Here is a 13,013-nt window from a genome sequence, read left to right as displayed (position 1 = left end):
TGACACATCATGAAGACTGTCACATCTGCTAGCAAAAAAAAAAATCAATAATGCAGAGTAGAGCTCCTTTAAAAAAAAGCAAGGTGCTTTAAAGTATGCGGCAAAGTACAAGTACAGAAAGGAAGTGAAATGAAATAATATCCCAAAATAAAATTAAAGAATTGAAATAAACACGTAAAACAGACTAAATCTATTTGAAAAGTAAAAATAGCATTGGTTTTGAGAAATGTCTTAAAATATGTTGACTGCTTCGTAGTGTTGCACATAATAATGCAAATGTAGGTATGTACACATGTGACATCAGACCTTTCAACTCCTGAATATGAGTGTATGACAACTCTTATGTTATATGAATACCTGTGAATAACTTTTCTAGACTAAGTATGATTTGTGCTTCAGTCATGTGTTAAATGTTTCCAACAGTCCCTGAAAATCTCAGTTGTTGTGTTACAAGAGGCGAGACCTTTCAGTTTCTTAAACAATAATAATGATAATAAACTTTATTTGTATAGCACCTTTCATACAAGAAACGCCGCTCAGTGCTTCACGGCAAGAAAATTACATGGTGTTTCACATAAAAACAGCTCTAAAGGAACATTTAAAAATATGGAAAAGAAATAAAATGCATAAGAACAGATAAAATGCATAAAATTAAAATATGAAATAAAGCAATATGCATTTTAAAGGTGCAGTAGTTTAAGTGCAGGTGAGTGAAAGAGATCTTTAAGAGTAGCTTGTTAAAGGCTGATGTAAAGAAATATGTTTTGAGCTTTTTTTAAAAAATAAAAAATAAAAAAAATCTCCTCACCTTGAACTCGGGTCAACCAGCTGCATTTTGCTGCAGCTGTCCAGTTTGATTTGCACCAACATTATATTGTGCAACATGTCATGTTATAAAATTCTATAATTATAAATGAATGTTGCACGTAGCTGCTTTAACATGAAAAGAGAGGTTTTCATCTGCACACTGTGCCGCCTATCATCTTCTCCACAGAACAGAAACTGCAGAGGCAGTGAGCGCCTGTCTGTCCACCCCCACCTCCTCTCCTACCCCTCCACTCTCTGCACAGTAGCACAGTGCATCTGTGTCATGTCACTGGGTTCTGGCGTCCCAGAGTAACCCCCCTCACCCTCCCATACCAGAGCAGTCTCCCTCTCTCCATTTCTGTTTCTCTCTCTGTGTCTCTCTCTCTGTGTCTCCCTCTGTCTGTGTCTCTCTCTGTCCTTGTGTGGTTCAGACTGTCATCCCCAATCTCTTCATATTCTCTCCCTTCACCTTGTCCCTCACCTCTCTGTGCTCTTTCCTGAAGGAGTGTCCTCCTCTGCCTCTGTCCTCCTGTCTTTCTCTATATTTAATGTGTCACTCTTTTAATATCCCTCCCTCTCTCTCACCCCATGGTGCTGCATAAACACACATCTCTGCTCTCTCTCTCTCTCTCTCTCTCTCTCTCTCTCTCTCTCTCTCTGCATGCATAATCTATCTGCTCATACAGAATGCAAACAGTGTACACTAAAGGTGTGTGTGTGTGTGTGTGTGTGTGTGTGTGTGTGTGTGTGTGTGTGTGTGTGTGTGTGTGTGTGTGTGTGTGTGTGTGTGTGTGTGTGTGTGTGTGTGTGGGGGGCCTTAGGCTCCTCCCCCAGAGAGAGGGAGACAGACAGGTGTGGACCGGATTGAGTTCCGCCTCATTTCCTCTGCCCTGTGCAGCTGGTCAAGGACACACATTTACACACACAAACATGCTCCACACATGGTCACGGCACACATGCACGCACACACTCAATATGAGTACAGAGACACACACACACACACTGCACACTGCTCACACCTCAAAGACACAATTCAAGACTTGGAAGGATCAAATGCAGCATTAGCATAACCTGAGTGTGTGTGTGTGTGTGTGTGTGTGTGTGTGTGTGTGTGTGTGTGTGTGTGTGTGTGTGTGTGTGTGTGTGTGTGTGTGTGTGTGTGTGTGTGTGTGTGTGTGTGTTCATGAGGCTGCCTGCTCTTGAATTCCTCTGGAAGAGGATTACAGCAATGATTACAACCCGATTGGTAGACTATTTCCATGGTGATGCTGACAGATTTGGCAAATGGTGGAAATCCGGCCCCAGTATAAAGATGTTCAGGTCCCTCCCACTGCATGTTATATTCACACAGTATCACACAGACACACATTCAATACTAAACATACATTAAAATATTCAGTCTTTAATTCATCTTGACAGCACTCATATTGGCAGTACATTTTTCATGCTGGGATTAAATGTGGAGAAATATTATGATCATGGCACGCTCATGAAAACACACTCAGCAAATGTTACACTGATATTGGAGCACACTTTTATAAGACTCAGGAGAGCTGGCTCCCACTCCACCAATTTTTCTTTATTTGATTTTTTTTTTTTTTTTCACTTCAGGGATTTAGCTCATATATTTCACTGCAACGCTCGAGTGAAATTCAAATCCTACATCACCAATATCACAATGCACCAATGGGAGGAAATGTTCATTTTATTATCATCAAATGATTTGTTTCTATTCAGATTTCCAATGGAATAAAATGTGGTGATAATGCGGCAAAATCAACAATCATTTTGTCAATTTTTTTTTTTAGTGTAGATTAAAATAACACATGCCAAAAAGTACACAATTGTCAGAAAGCTGAGTTAAACTGTTTTTAATGTCATCTGGTTGGACATGGTAAGGACTTGAAATGTTTCTCATCCACACCAAGAAATGTGTCTTCTGTTGACTCTGTTATGGCATTTTCACCTTGATTGACTTTACACAGTGTAAGAGCTGAGGCTCCCTACACCTACAGTATACACACACACACACACACACACACACACACACACACACACACACACACACACACACACACACACACACACACACACACACACACACAGCCCCTATTGTCTGTAGTGTCTGTCTCACACATGTGTGTGATACTGCTGTGTGATCATGCAGTAGATGGATCTTGGAGAGAGAGAGAGAGAGAGAGAGAGAGAGAGAGAGAGAGAGAGTGTGTGTGTGTGTGTGTGTGTGTGTGTGTGTGTGTGTGTGTGTGTGTGTGTGTGTGTGTGTGTGTGTGTGTGTGTGTGTGTGTGTGTGTGTGTGCTTGTGTGCATGCATGAATTCCTGCATGTCTGTGTGCACAGTGGCGCCTGCCCATTGCAGGAAGTGTTGGGTCACAATGTCTGGAAAGTAGCCAAGCAGCCTTCCTCCCCTTTAAATACCCAGACATGGATACTTTCCCTTTAAGAAGGCAGCCTATAGGAAGAGACCTGCAGTACAGACACAGGCCGGGGGAAGAGGGGAGTTGTATATATACATTATGGGGCTGTATGCTTAGCTGCTGGTGAAAGTGATTGAGTGCTTGCTTGTACATGTGTGTGTGTGTGTGTGTGGGGGGGGGGGTCCTGTGAGGATGGTATGAGCCACCATGTGAGGATCATGTGTGTCAGATAAAGAAATCTTTGTGAGCAGATGCAGAAGATGCAGCTCTTGTCACACACACTCTCACTCACTCACACACTTTATACACACACACACACACACACACACACACACACACACACACACACACACACACACACACACACACACACACACACACACACACACACACACACACACACACACACAGTAACCTATGCAAACACACTTCACATGGTATACCTCATCTTACAAACACACTGTCATTGTTAAACCTGCAGTGTATCTGTTGGCAAATAACACATTTACAGCCTTTTATATTTAATTGGTATGAAATCATTTTGGCTCGGAGTGAACACACACACACACAGAAGTGTGATTATAAAGGCCTGAGTCAGCCTTTGATATGTGACGGTTAACTTAAATGGCCTTGTGCAACTGGATAGTACAGTTTAACACCTCTGCTCAGGTATGTGGGCTTGGCAGGACTTGCCTGACCACTCTACAACTGTGGCACACAGTTCCTTTAGAGGTGAGGAGTGCTGTTGCAGTTACTTATTATCAGAATCCCACCTCTTATCATCTCCAAGGAAAGGATCATGTTCCTTTCTTCCTTTTCTGAAGTGTTTATGTTGATGGGAGGCCTGGAGCTATGTTTCTCAGACCGAGTATGAAGCAGACATGCCAGCAGCTGCCTGCTCCTCTTCTTTCTAATGTTGTTGTTGTTGTTGTTGTTAAGCTACCAGCAGTGTGTCAGCACTCAGCTCAGTGTTCAGAGATTGGAGTTGCATTGCTGGCAACATTTAACCAGCAGTGCAAGTTGCATGAACTAATTTTCAGTGATCAGCACTCTTCAGGCATGTGACTGCCCTGCCTTTACAAAGTCAGGATTCCACCTTTTAATGTGAGACACTGTATACAGGCTGCACAGCCAGATGTGCATTATAGATAGACTTTGCTGGCAGTCGAATAAAGGACAGTCTGAAAAAGACACAGCAATGTAATGATGAATTCAAACCTGGATTTAGCCATAAGGTAAAGCTCTCCCAGGAGTTTAAACGGATCACAAACATTTTCAGTGAGTTTCTTTGAAGTTTGCTGTAAAGATTTATTCTTTAAAACATCTAAAACTTGAAGGTCTCTGTAAAGCCGGATTGACCTGGAGGAGAAACTAGAAAGGAAGTATTCAAGTATCCGTCACTGTGTCATTCCTGTTTAGCCATTAACATCTCAAGTACGCGTGTTTGGTTTCTGGACTCGGGTAGATGCTGTTGTTTGGGTTGAAGCTGACTCAGGGTTTGATGACAAAGTCATATTTTATTTTGGAGGATCAGTATCACAACAATGTGCCAGCTCAACTGCTGCTGCTCTGAATACTATCCACAGCTGAGAGACCCTCTGCTCAGCTGGTGTGTGTGTGTGTGTGTGTGTGTGTGTGTGTGTGTGTGTGTGTGTGTGTGTGTGTGTGTGTGTGTGTGTGTGTGTGTGTGTGTGTGTCTTTTTCATGCAGGGGGAGAGGCAAAAAAGATGAGACGGTGAAAGGAACTATGCCACAGTGTTAAAAGGGTTATATTAATCAAATACTAATTTACACGTGCTTGTGCAAACATCTCACAAACACAAATCTTTCACATACACACTCACACATAATCATACTGTTCACAGGTCTTAATTTTGGCAGCAGTCACAGTCGGGCTGCTTTCATTAGCGTCTGTCTAGACACGATTTATTACAAACTGTTCATTCTTGTCCTTTCTCACTCTCTCTCTCTCTGTCTCTCCATCCTCTTGTTTGTCTCATTGTGGGCTCACTGCTTCTGGATTTTTACAAGCTGTGTGTGTGTGTGCACACACGCATGTGCGTGCCTTATGTGCTGTGGTGAGCCTCCAGTCAGTGAGTCTGTCTGTCTGTCTGTCACCCACCTCCTCTTTACGTGGGTGTCATTTTCCTGCTTGTCCCCAAAGAGAGAGGAAGTCTGTCTGTCACTTAATCTACCAATGCGTGAGTGTGTGTGTGTGTGTGTGTGTGTGTGTGTGTGTGTGTGTGTGTGTGTGTGTGTGTGTGTGTGTGTGTGTGTGTGTGTGTGCAGGAGTCAGAGTGGGTGTGATGGCTTGTGTTTTTTTTTTACTATGACCTTTTACTGGAGCCATGTGGCAGAAGTTCACGGAGCCAAACATCCCCAACCACAGTCAACCTGTTACTCCTCCTCACTGTCTGTAGCTCTGCCAGCTCAGGCCTCCCAAACACATGCATGTTTAGAGACAGAAAACAGACTCGCTGCCTCTCTGGTGCAGCCACATAATAAAGATGTCCTCCACCCAGTTTAAATCCGGTTTAATTGGCTCGACTTGCATGACTTTGAATATATTAGCAAGCTTCACAAATAGAAACAAATCTGACAGAGAACGCAAAAACAGATGAGTCATAATAATTCGGTTTGGAAACTGGAAGGGATATTTTGGAGTGGATCAAAACACATGCTGCGTGCCAAATGGAGTACTTGTGTACAAACATGCAGTGCACTACAAGTACCAGGACGATGCACTCAAAACAGTCCAAAAAAGAAGACTGAAACGCTGGACACTTTCCACCCCAAAAACAGTCGCCATCTCGGCTAGAGGAAGGGGCGGGGCCACTGATGCCAATACATTTCCAATTAAGGTGTCCCAGAAAGCTGCAGATGTTCCTGAACACCAGACAAAAGTGTTGCTTTTGCGCCGCTGCTGCTGGACAGAAGAATCAGTGTGTTAAACAGAGGGCACAGAAACAAAGTTCGTTTCTGGGTTAAATAATTAAAACTGCAGATATTTTGGCGGGTGATGTATTCACATGCTGCGGTTATTTCCGTTCGGTGCACAACAGCAGCGTATGATTTGAAACAACACCGCTGTCTAAATTCCTGCACCACACAAGTAAGAGTCCAAACATGCAAGAGCACTATTTGTTTGTGCACTAAGAGAAGTATGTCATTTGGAACACAGCAGTGGAAACGTATGAAGTGTTAAAAACAACTGATTGACTGACAAAAAAAAAGCTTTCCAGTACAGTTTATTAAATCTGTAAATCAGACTGCTTGGAGCTGAGCAGGAGAGCAACCAGCCACACCTGGAACAACAGCACTGTGACAAACGTCCTTATCTACTTCGTCCTCACGCACGTCCTGGATATGGTGTGACAGCATTCCAAGAGATTTCAGTCATGATTAGCTCCTTGAAGCGCGCATGCAACTCGGGTTTTATAGGATTTGCCAGCAGGCTGCTCAATTTAAGGATTTCACCTGTGCTTATTGGCTGCTTTAAAACTCATAACAATAAGCAGAGCAGATCAAATTGCCATATTAACAAGAGACACACAGGAAGACGGAAATCCAGACAGAAATAGTGGAAGGCAACCCTTTGATGTGGCACCACTCTGCCGCAGCCCATTGTTTTATGCATGTCGTGCAAGTATGAGGCTGTTTGCCCTGACTTGAAGAGACCTCCTGAATCACCAGTGACTAAGGGCTGCAGCAGCCCAAGCATGGCTGGTCTCCTCACGCCATGCAGGTTCACGCATGCTGAGTGATGAGTGGGTTTGCCAGGGGCTAAATGTGCTAAGCTGGTTTTATTATATGCAAAGTCAATATGTAGCCTAAAGCAGGCAGCAAAGCAGCAGGACAGGGAGCTTTTTATAAAGAAACGCAAGCGTGATTGTGAACACTCGTGGCTTTGAATTAGTTGGACAAAAGTGAGTGTACTTCCTTGCATGCTATCACATGTGCATGTATATTTAGTACATGTTTGTGTGTGTTTTGGGGGTGTAAAACAGGATGTTTATATTCTAGATGTGTTGCTGCCTAGACAACAGCACTTTTGACAGTTTGTTTGAAAGGTTTTCTGAGGAAAGGTGTGTTTACCCACAGACCTGACTGGCTGTTTTCTCAAGGTGGTTTTTCATCAGTTGACCTAATTTTGTTGCCTTTGAATAATTGATCGATCGTGGAGCTCTTGGGATGCTTGTTCACTGAGGACCATTGTTTCATATCATTTTCCCTCTTTTCCCTTGTCTTGTGTGCCTCTTCATCGTCTTAGAAATGTAAGGTGAAATAACAACAATGCCAAACAAATTGCCTTTAACAAGAAATGCAATTAAATGAGAAAATGATGGTCATTTGACTACAAATTGCCATGCCAACTCTGACCCCGTTTCAATTTGGCTGCAAACTTGCGTTATGAAGCAGCTGATTAGTGACTTAAAACACACATGACGCTTGTTTCACCAAAGCCTCCTCTGGGTTTATCTTTTTTCTTTTAGTGGATATCGTGCTATTTCCGATGCACATCATCCACAGCAGTGGGAAGGACGCAGCAGAGACCGCTGTGGATCAATAATTAATTCATAATTAATTACTCTAAGGAGCTGAATTTTTCAGGCTGTGAATTAGACTTACAAACGCCAGATTTCAGACATTTACAAACGTGAAATACGTCATAGCGCTATATTTATAACAGACAGCGCATTAAATAGCCTACCTGTGGCTTAAACTCCTCTTCTCATACATCTGTTTGTCTCGTAGTTTATCTCCTGTAATTTCCGACACACATCAGACCCACAGCTGTTAGAGGCCCCGCCCCCTTTGATCCACAGCAGCAGAGACACGCTGGAGCAATGAATTAACCTGACCCGAATCATTGGGGTTCTGATGTTCAGGTTCCTGTTCTTGTGCTTATTTACTTGTATATCATCGTGACGTAGCCGACGTGTTCATTTGCATAAACAGCGGTGGAAGTGAGATCTGATATCAGGTGGTCACCCAGGACGCATGTTGATGCGAGGTGGAAACACTCAGCCTAAAGCTGATGTCTGGATTAAAATAGACAAATGGAAACGGCCTCTCTGAGTGGTAAAGTCCTTCTGCTTTTTTATCATAAAGCACTGTGTTGTGTTTTGGCATCTGATGAGCACTTGAAATTATTTATCTTAACCTGATTCCTGTGTTGTATGTTTTTGTCTTGTCACTGCACCTCGAGAGACATGCCTCCGATTGACCCTCTTGCTTTTACACACCGTTCTGGTCGGAGGCTACGTCCACACTGATGGGTACCATTTTCATGGCAGGTCACAAAATCTGATGGGTTCTGAAATATAGTGCAACAACTGAGCTCCATGTAGGGCTAAAAATGCCTCTGGATGCAGGAATCGTCACAAATCACGCGAATAGTAAATTACTAAAATACAGGGTTTAAATCTGTTACCAATGTTGAATTAACTACAGTCAAGATTGATGTAGTTTTTCTGAAAGGAAAGTGTCACATGACAAATCAGGGAGGGACACGTCATGACTGATAAAATACAACCAGGAAGCAAACCCATCCACGACTTTTCAAAATAAAACGAGGCCAGCAGCGCTTTCAAAAGTCTTCATTTTTGGGGTTCTAACACATCGGAGGGATGTGTGTATTTGGTGTAAACTTGGCAAAAATAAAAACGTATCAGTGTGAATGTAGCCTGAATGTCAGCTGAGACAAGTGTACAAACACTGAATTCTCTTTTTCTCTCCCCTATCTGTCAAACCGGCTCTACTCTGTTTTCACTCAGCCTTTATCTCCCTCTGCCTGTCTTGGTTTTTACTCCTATTTTTCTCTTTTGCTGGACTCAAGGCCTTTTTTTATTTTTTTTTATTTTTTTTAACTCCATCTTCTCCTCCCGTTCCTTTCTGCCACTTCATCTCCCCTGAGCAGTCTCTCTGTTGCTCCACCCCTCCGCCTCTCTCTGTGGGCAGGTTAATGTCAAAGGGAGATGCTCCCACTGGTTAACCTTTGCAGACAAAAGATAAACACCACTCTCTATGTCTGTCTGTCTCTCACTCCCCCTTTCAATACTTCTCTCATATTCTCTCTTCATCTGTCACTGTTTCAATTGAAATGTTATTTAAAAGTGTGTTCATTTTCTTTTCTCTCGTGCCTTGCCACACTTTCTCCTCTCTTTATCACTTTTTCTCCCCCCCCCCCTCTTCTATCTGTCCCCGCAGTCCTGATATCAGTCAAGGTCAAATGATTATGTGACAGCTTGGGACACTTATTTGTTGTGTCATGAAAGAATATATAGTACCCTTGTAGTGACTCAGCCAACTCCCACGCACACATTTGCATGTCTTGTTTTAAGGTAGCACTACTTTCAAAAGCACCCACATTCTTCCTGACCCACCTCCACACACTCACAGCTGCTCCACCTTTACAGTGTGGCCAGCTGTGGGCCCTTCAGGGGGTGTGTGATCTTCGACCTTGAGTTCAAAGGTTTGGGGTTTTAACCACCCGGCTGCAAGATCAGTGCAGGCTGAGCCAGCTATTTCTGCTTCATATTGACACAACTGTCACACACACACACACACACACACACACACACACACACACACACACACACACACACACACACACACACACACACACACACACACACACACACACACACACACACACACACACACACAAGCTGCCTTAAGCAATGTATACTGCATCGGTTCTGTGTGTACATGCTCAATAGGGAAACATATGAAGGCCGCCATGTGTGGGCGTGTTTTATGTTGCAGCCCTGCAGGTAAGAAAGAGAGGTGGAGAATGGAAAAATGAGAGGAAAGAGAGAGCCCCTTGTTCAACCTGTGATGTGTTACTACAACCGGTGTTGTAGTAACACATCACAAAGTGAAGCTGCAAAAAAACGAAAGATATTAATACTGATATTCACTACTTTATGTAGTAACTCTTGAGTTACTATTTCAGTATGTGTTTGGTGCATCGTTCACTTTGCTGTTAGGTTAGGGTTAGGTAGTTACTTTATTAATCCCCGAGGGGACATTTTTTTCGCTACAGCAGCATACAGAAGCAATAAGATAATAATAGAATAATAGAAAAGCAATAAAATAGCAGTAAAATAGCAGTAAATGAATGTTGAACGCTAAGGTCCAACACATGTTAGGAAGCATTACATGTGAGGAGAAGGAGAGGAGTGCTTACCTTTAGCTTGCTACTAGTGTCAACCACAACCGTTAGTTAAAAGGACATATTCTGTGTGTGTGCGTGTATGAGAGTTCATTTTACCCTCTTTCCCCATTTCTGCAGTGTGTGTGGTGCATTTGAGTGCAGCCATGTCTGGTTTGGTGTTTGAGCACATCGCAGGTGCTGTGTGTGTGTGTGTGTGTGTGTGTGGGTGTGGTGTGTGTTGGGGGTGGGGAGCTACACCAGAGTGCCACCTGTTCTCAGTCATGTGGCCCAACACTGACACCGTGAATCACTGAACAGGCGGCACATGAGGAACACACACACACACACACACACACACATGCACACGCACAGATGGCCACAGTGCTGGTCCAGGCCCTGGTGTGCATTTTGACTGACACACACACACACGCAGTGTTTTCATAAGCCACACCGAATGACATATCAACATCATGACCACAGAACAGTCAGCAAACGTCACACACGAATAATGAAACAGTGAATGGAATAAAAAATGAGCTGTGGTTGTCGTGTGCTGGAGAACAAGGGGTTGACCTTTGACTGACAAAGTGATGACCACTGCTTCAACTCACACTGGAATGTCAGACGTGTTTGACCTAGTTTTGACCAAAGTTGAAAAATAAAAACGCTCCTTCATGCCACTGCAGCGCACATTAGTCTCACACTGAAGTCATACAGTGACGACAATGATGTTTTCATGTGTATTCAAAAACTTTTTGAATGTGAATGGTGATGAATTAATGCAGCAGAAGTCGTGTCCAGGTCCTCACTGTTGATTGTTGACCATCGCCCTGTAGACTAACCTTCGTTCCTCCATGTCATGGTTTCAGGAGGTGGGAGGTGTCATGGTGGCCCGTGGCTGCTGAGAGAGGACTACCTATGACCGCCAGGTAAGACTCTCTTTCTTATTTACTACTGTTGTTTCTGTTTGTCACAGACACACAGCACACATAACTACAACATAGTACTACTGATAGTGAAGTGAAGAGTTTCATAATTACGATTTACACACTTTGGCCCTATATATTTCCTCCTCGTTGCATAATACACGAGGGCTGAGAAATCTCTTTTTATGTAGATAAAACAGGTGGCGCAACAGGGCGAGATGTGTCAAAAGAGAATGAGTAAGAGCAGTGGGAGGAGAACAGATTGCACTTTACACACATTCATTAGTGCAGAAGGTACTAGGTTATGAAATCATGCGTGAGTGGACCACTTCTATTTTAACAACCTCTCACAATGAAACTGACTTCATTCAGAGTCAGGTATCAAACCTTCAGGTCAGCTCGTTTAGTTTGTAATCATCAAAACAAAGCCCAAAAATGACCTCGTTGAAGCCTCGGACAGAAACTTTATTTTTTTCTTAGGTTGTTATGCTGGTAAACAATTTTTCTCTGAGATTTGGACTATTGGTCCGAACAAGCAGTTTAAATAAGTTGTGATGGACATAACTCAAAACATTTATTGATTCAATGTTTAATGGTTAAGAAAATATACACCAGGTTGGTTAAAGATAAAAGAATAGTCATTAGTTGCCCCGTTACTGACTGCTTTAAGCTGCAACACCACCAAGTGCCACTAGGGGTTGCCTCCACAAAGCCGTCGGCTCCATAGACTCCCATTCAACTAGTCTCGTAATATCCTAAGTCAATAAAATTTCTCCACGAGTTATCTCGGTTTTGCTAGCTAAAGCCACTCCTTATTAGTTTTCGAGCCGTCCATCTGAAAATAAACCCGTCATTACTTCGAAAATAAGCCTCAAAAAGCTGTGTTTGTGGGTGCGTGTTGTTTGATTGACAGGCCTGTGGTGCAGTCAGGTTATGATTACCGGTGGGCGGGGCGTAGTGTCGTCGGGTTTCTATTCAGATCGAGTCAGATGCACCGCTCCCCCCCCCCCCTCCCCTCCCCCCAGCTAATCTAAATGTGGTCACTTCTGTCTCCAAACCGCTCCGGACTAGCAAGATGGCACCTGATGCTCCATAACGTCCGTTCACAAACTGATGAGTGACGTCACTGTTGGTTACCACTTGATTTGATCAAAGGCGTCGCTTTTTCAGACGATGCGGTGCGTCAGCGGCGACACGGTTCAACCAGCGTTTGTGTTTACTGATGCCACCTTGTTTTCACACTCCCCTCTCCAACAGTCTGAGTAGTTACATTGATAGACACAGTTGTCCCATGTAGTTCAAAGTGGTTCCGTTATTTTACACAATGTCACGTCAACTTTACAAATCCTCCTCATAAAACTTCCAAACTAAGTCCACGTCAAAGTCAACCTCTTTATGTTCTGAGCTCATTTTAACACTGCCGACTGTTTGCTGCCTGCTGAAACTCAACGCGTGGTGCAGTTGCAGCATGTTGCGCTGAAGCAAATTGTCCACCGCGCGGGGACACATGGATCGTGTTTGATGTCCACGCTCTCACTTTTTGAGGTAAAAATTGACCATTTAGACAATCTCGTGAAAATGTAATGTATTCCTTTAAGAGCCCTCCCAGCTTCTTTAATCTCCTTCACTTTGCACCGTGTATAACTTTGGGGATAGCGAGCATATTAAGCAGGACTGGAGTGCTTA

The 13,013-nt window shown here is 43.3% G+C and overlaps 1 protein-coding gene across 1 annotated transcript in view; it reads left to right on the top strand.

Annotated features, from left to right (window-relative positions):
• kdm6ba (lysine (K)-specific demethylase 6B, a) overlaps positions 1–13,013 on the top strand; it is a 101,551-nt gene that overhangs the window by 59,893 nt on the left and 28,645 nt on the right. The window contains 1 exon segment of the mRNA XM_069714158.1: positions 11,271–11,330. The gene's annotated coding sequence lies outside the window, so the exon portion shown is untranslated.

The sequence above is a fragment of the Brachyistius frenatus genome, unplaced genomic scaffold (assembly GCF_029030835.1).
Source record: "Brachyistius frenatus isolate BFR_SWC_R1_liver_20210118 unplaced genomic scaffold, ASM2903083v1 Contig_127, whole genome shotgun sequence".
NCBI lineage: Eukaryota > Metazoa > Chordata > Actinopteri > Embiotocidae > Brachyistius > Brachyistius frenatus.
Note: the sequence above shows the minus strand (reverse complement) of the source record. Positions and strands in the feature narration are given on the sequence as shown.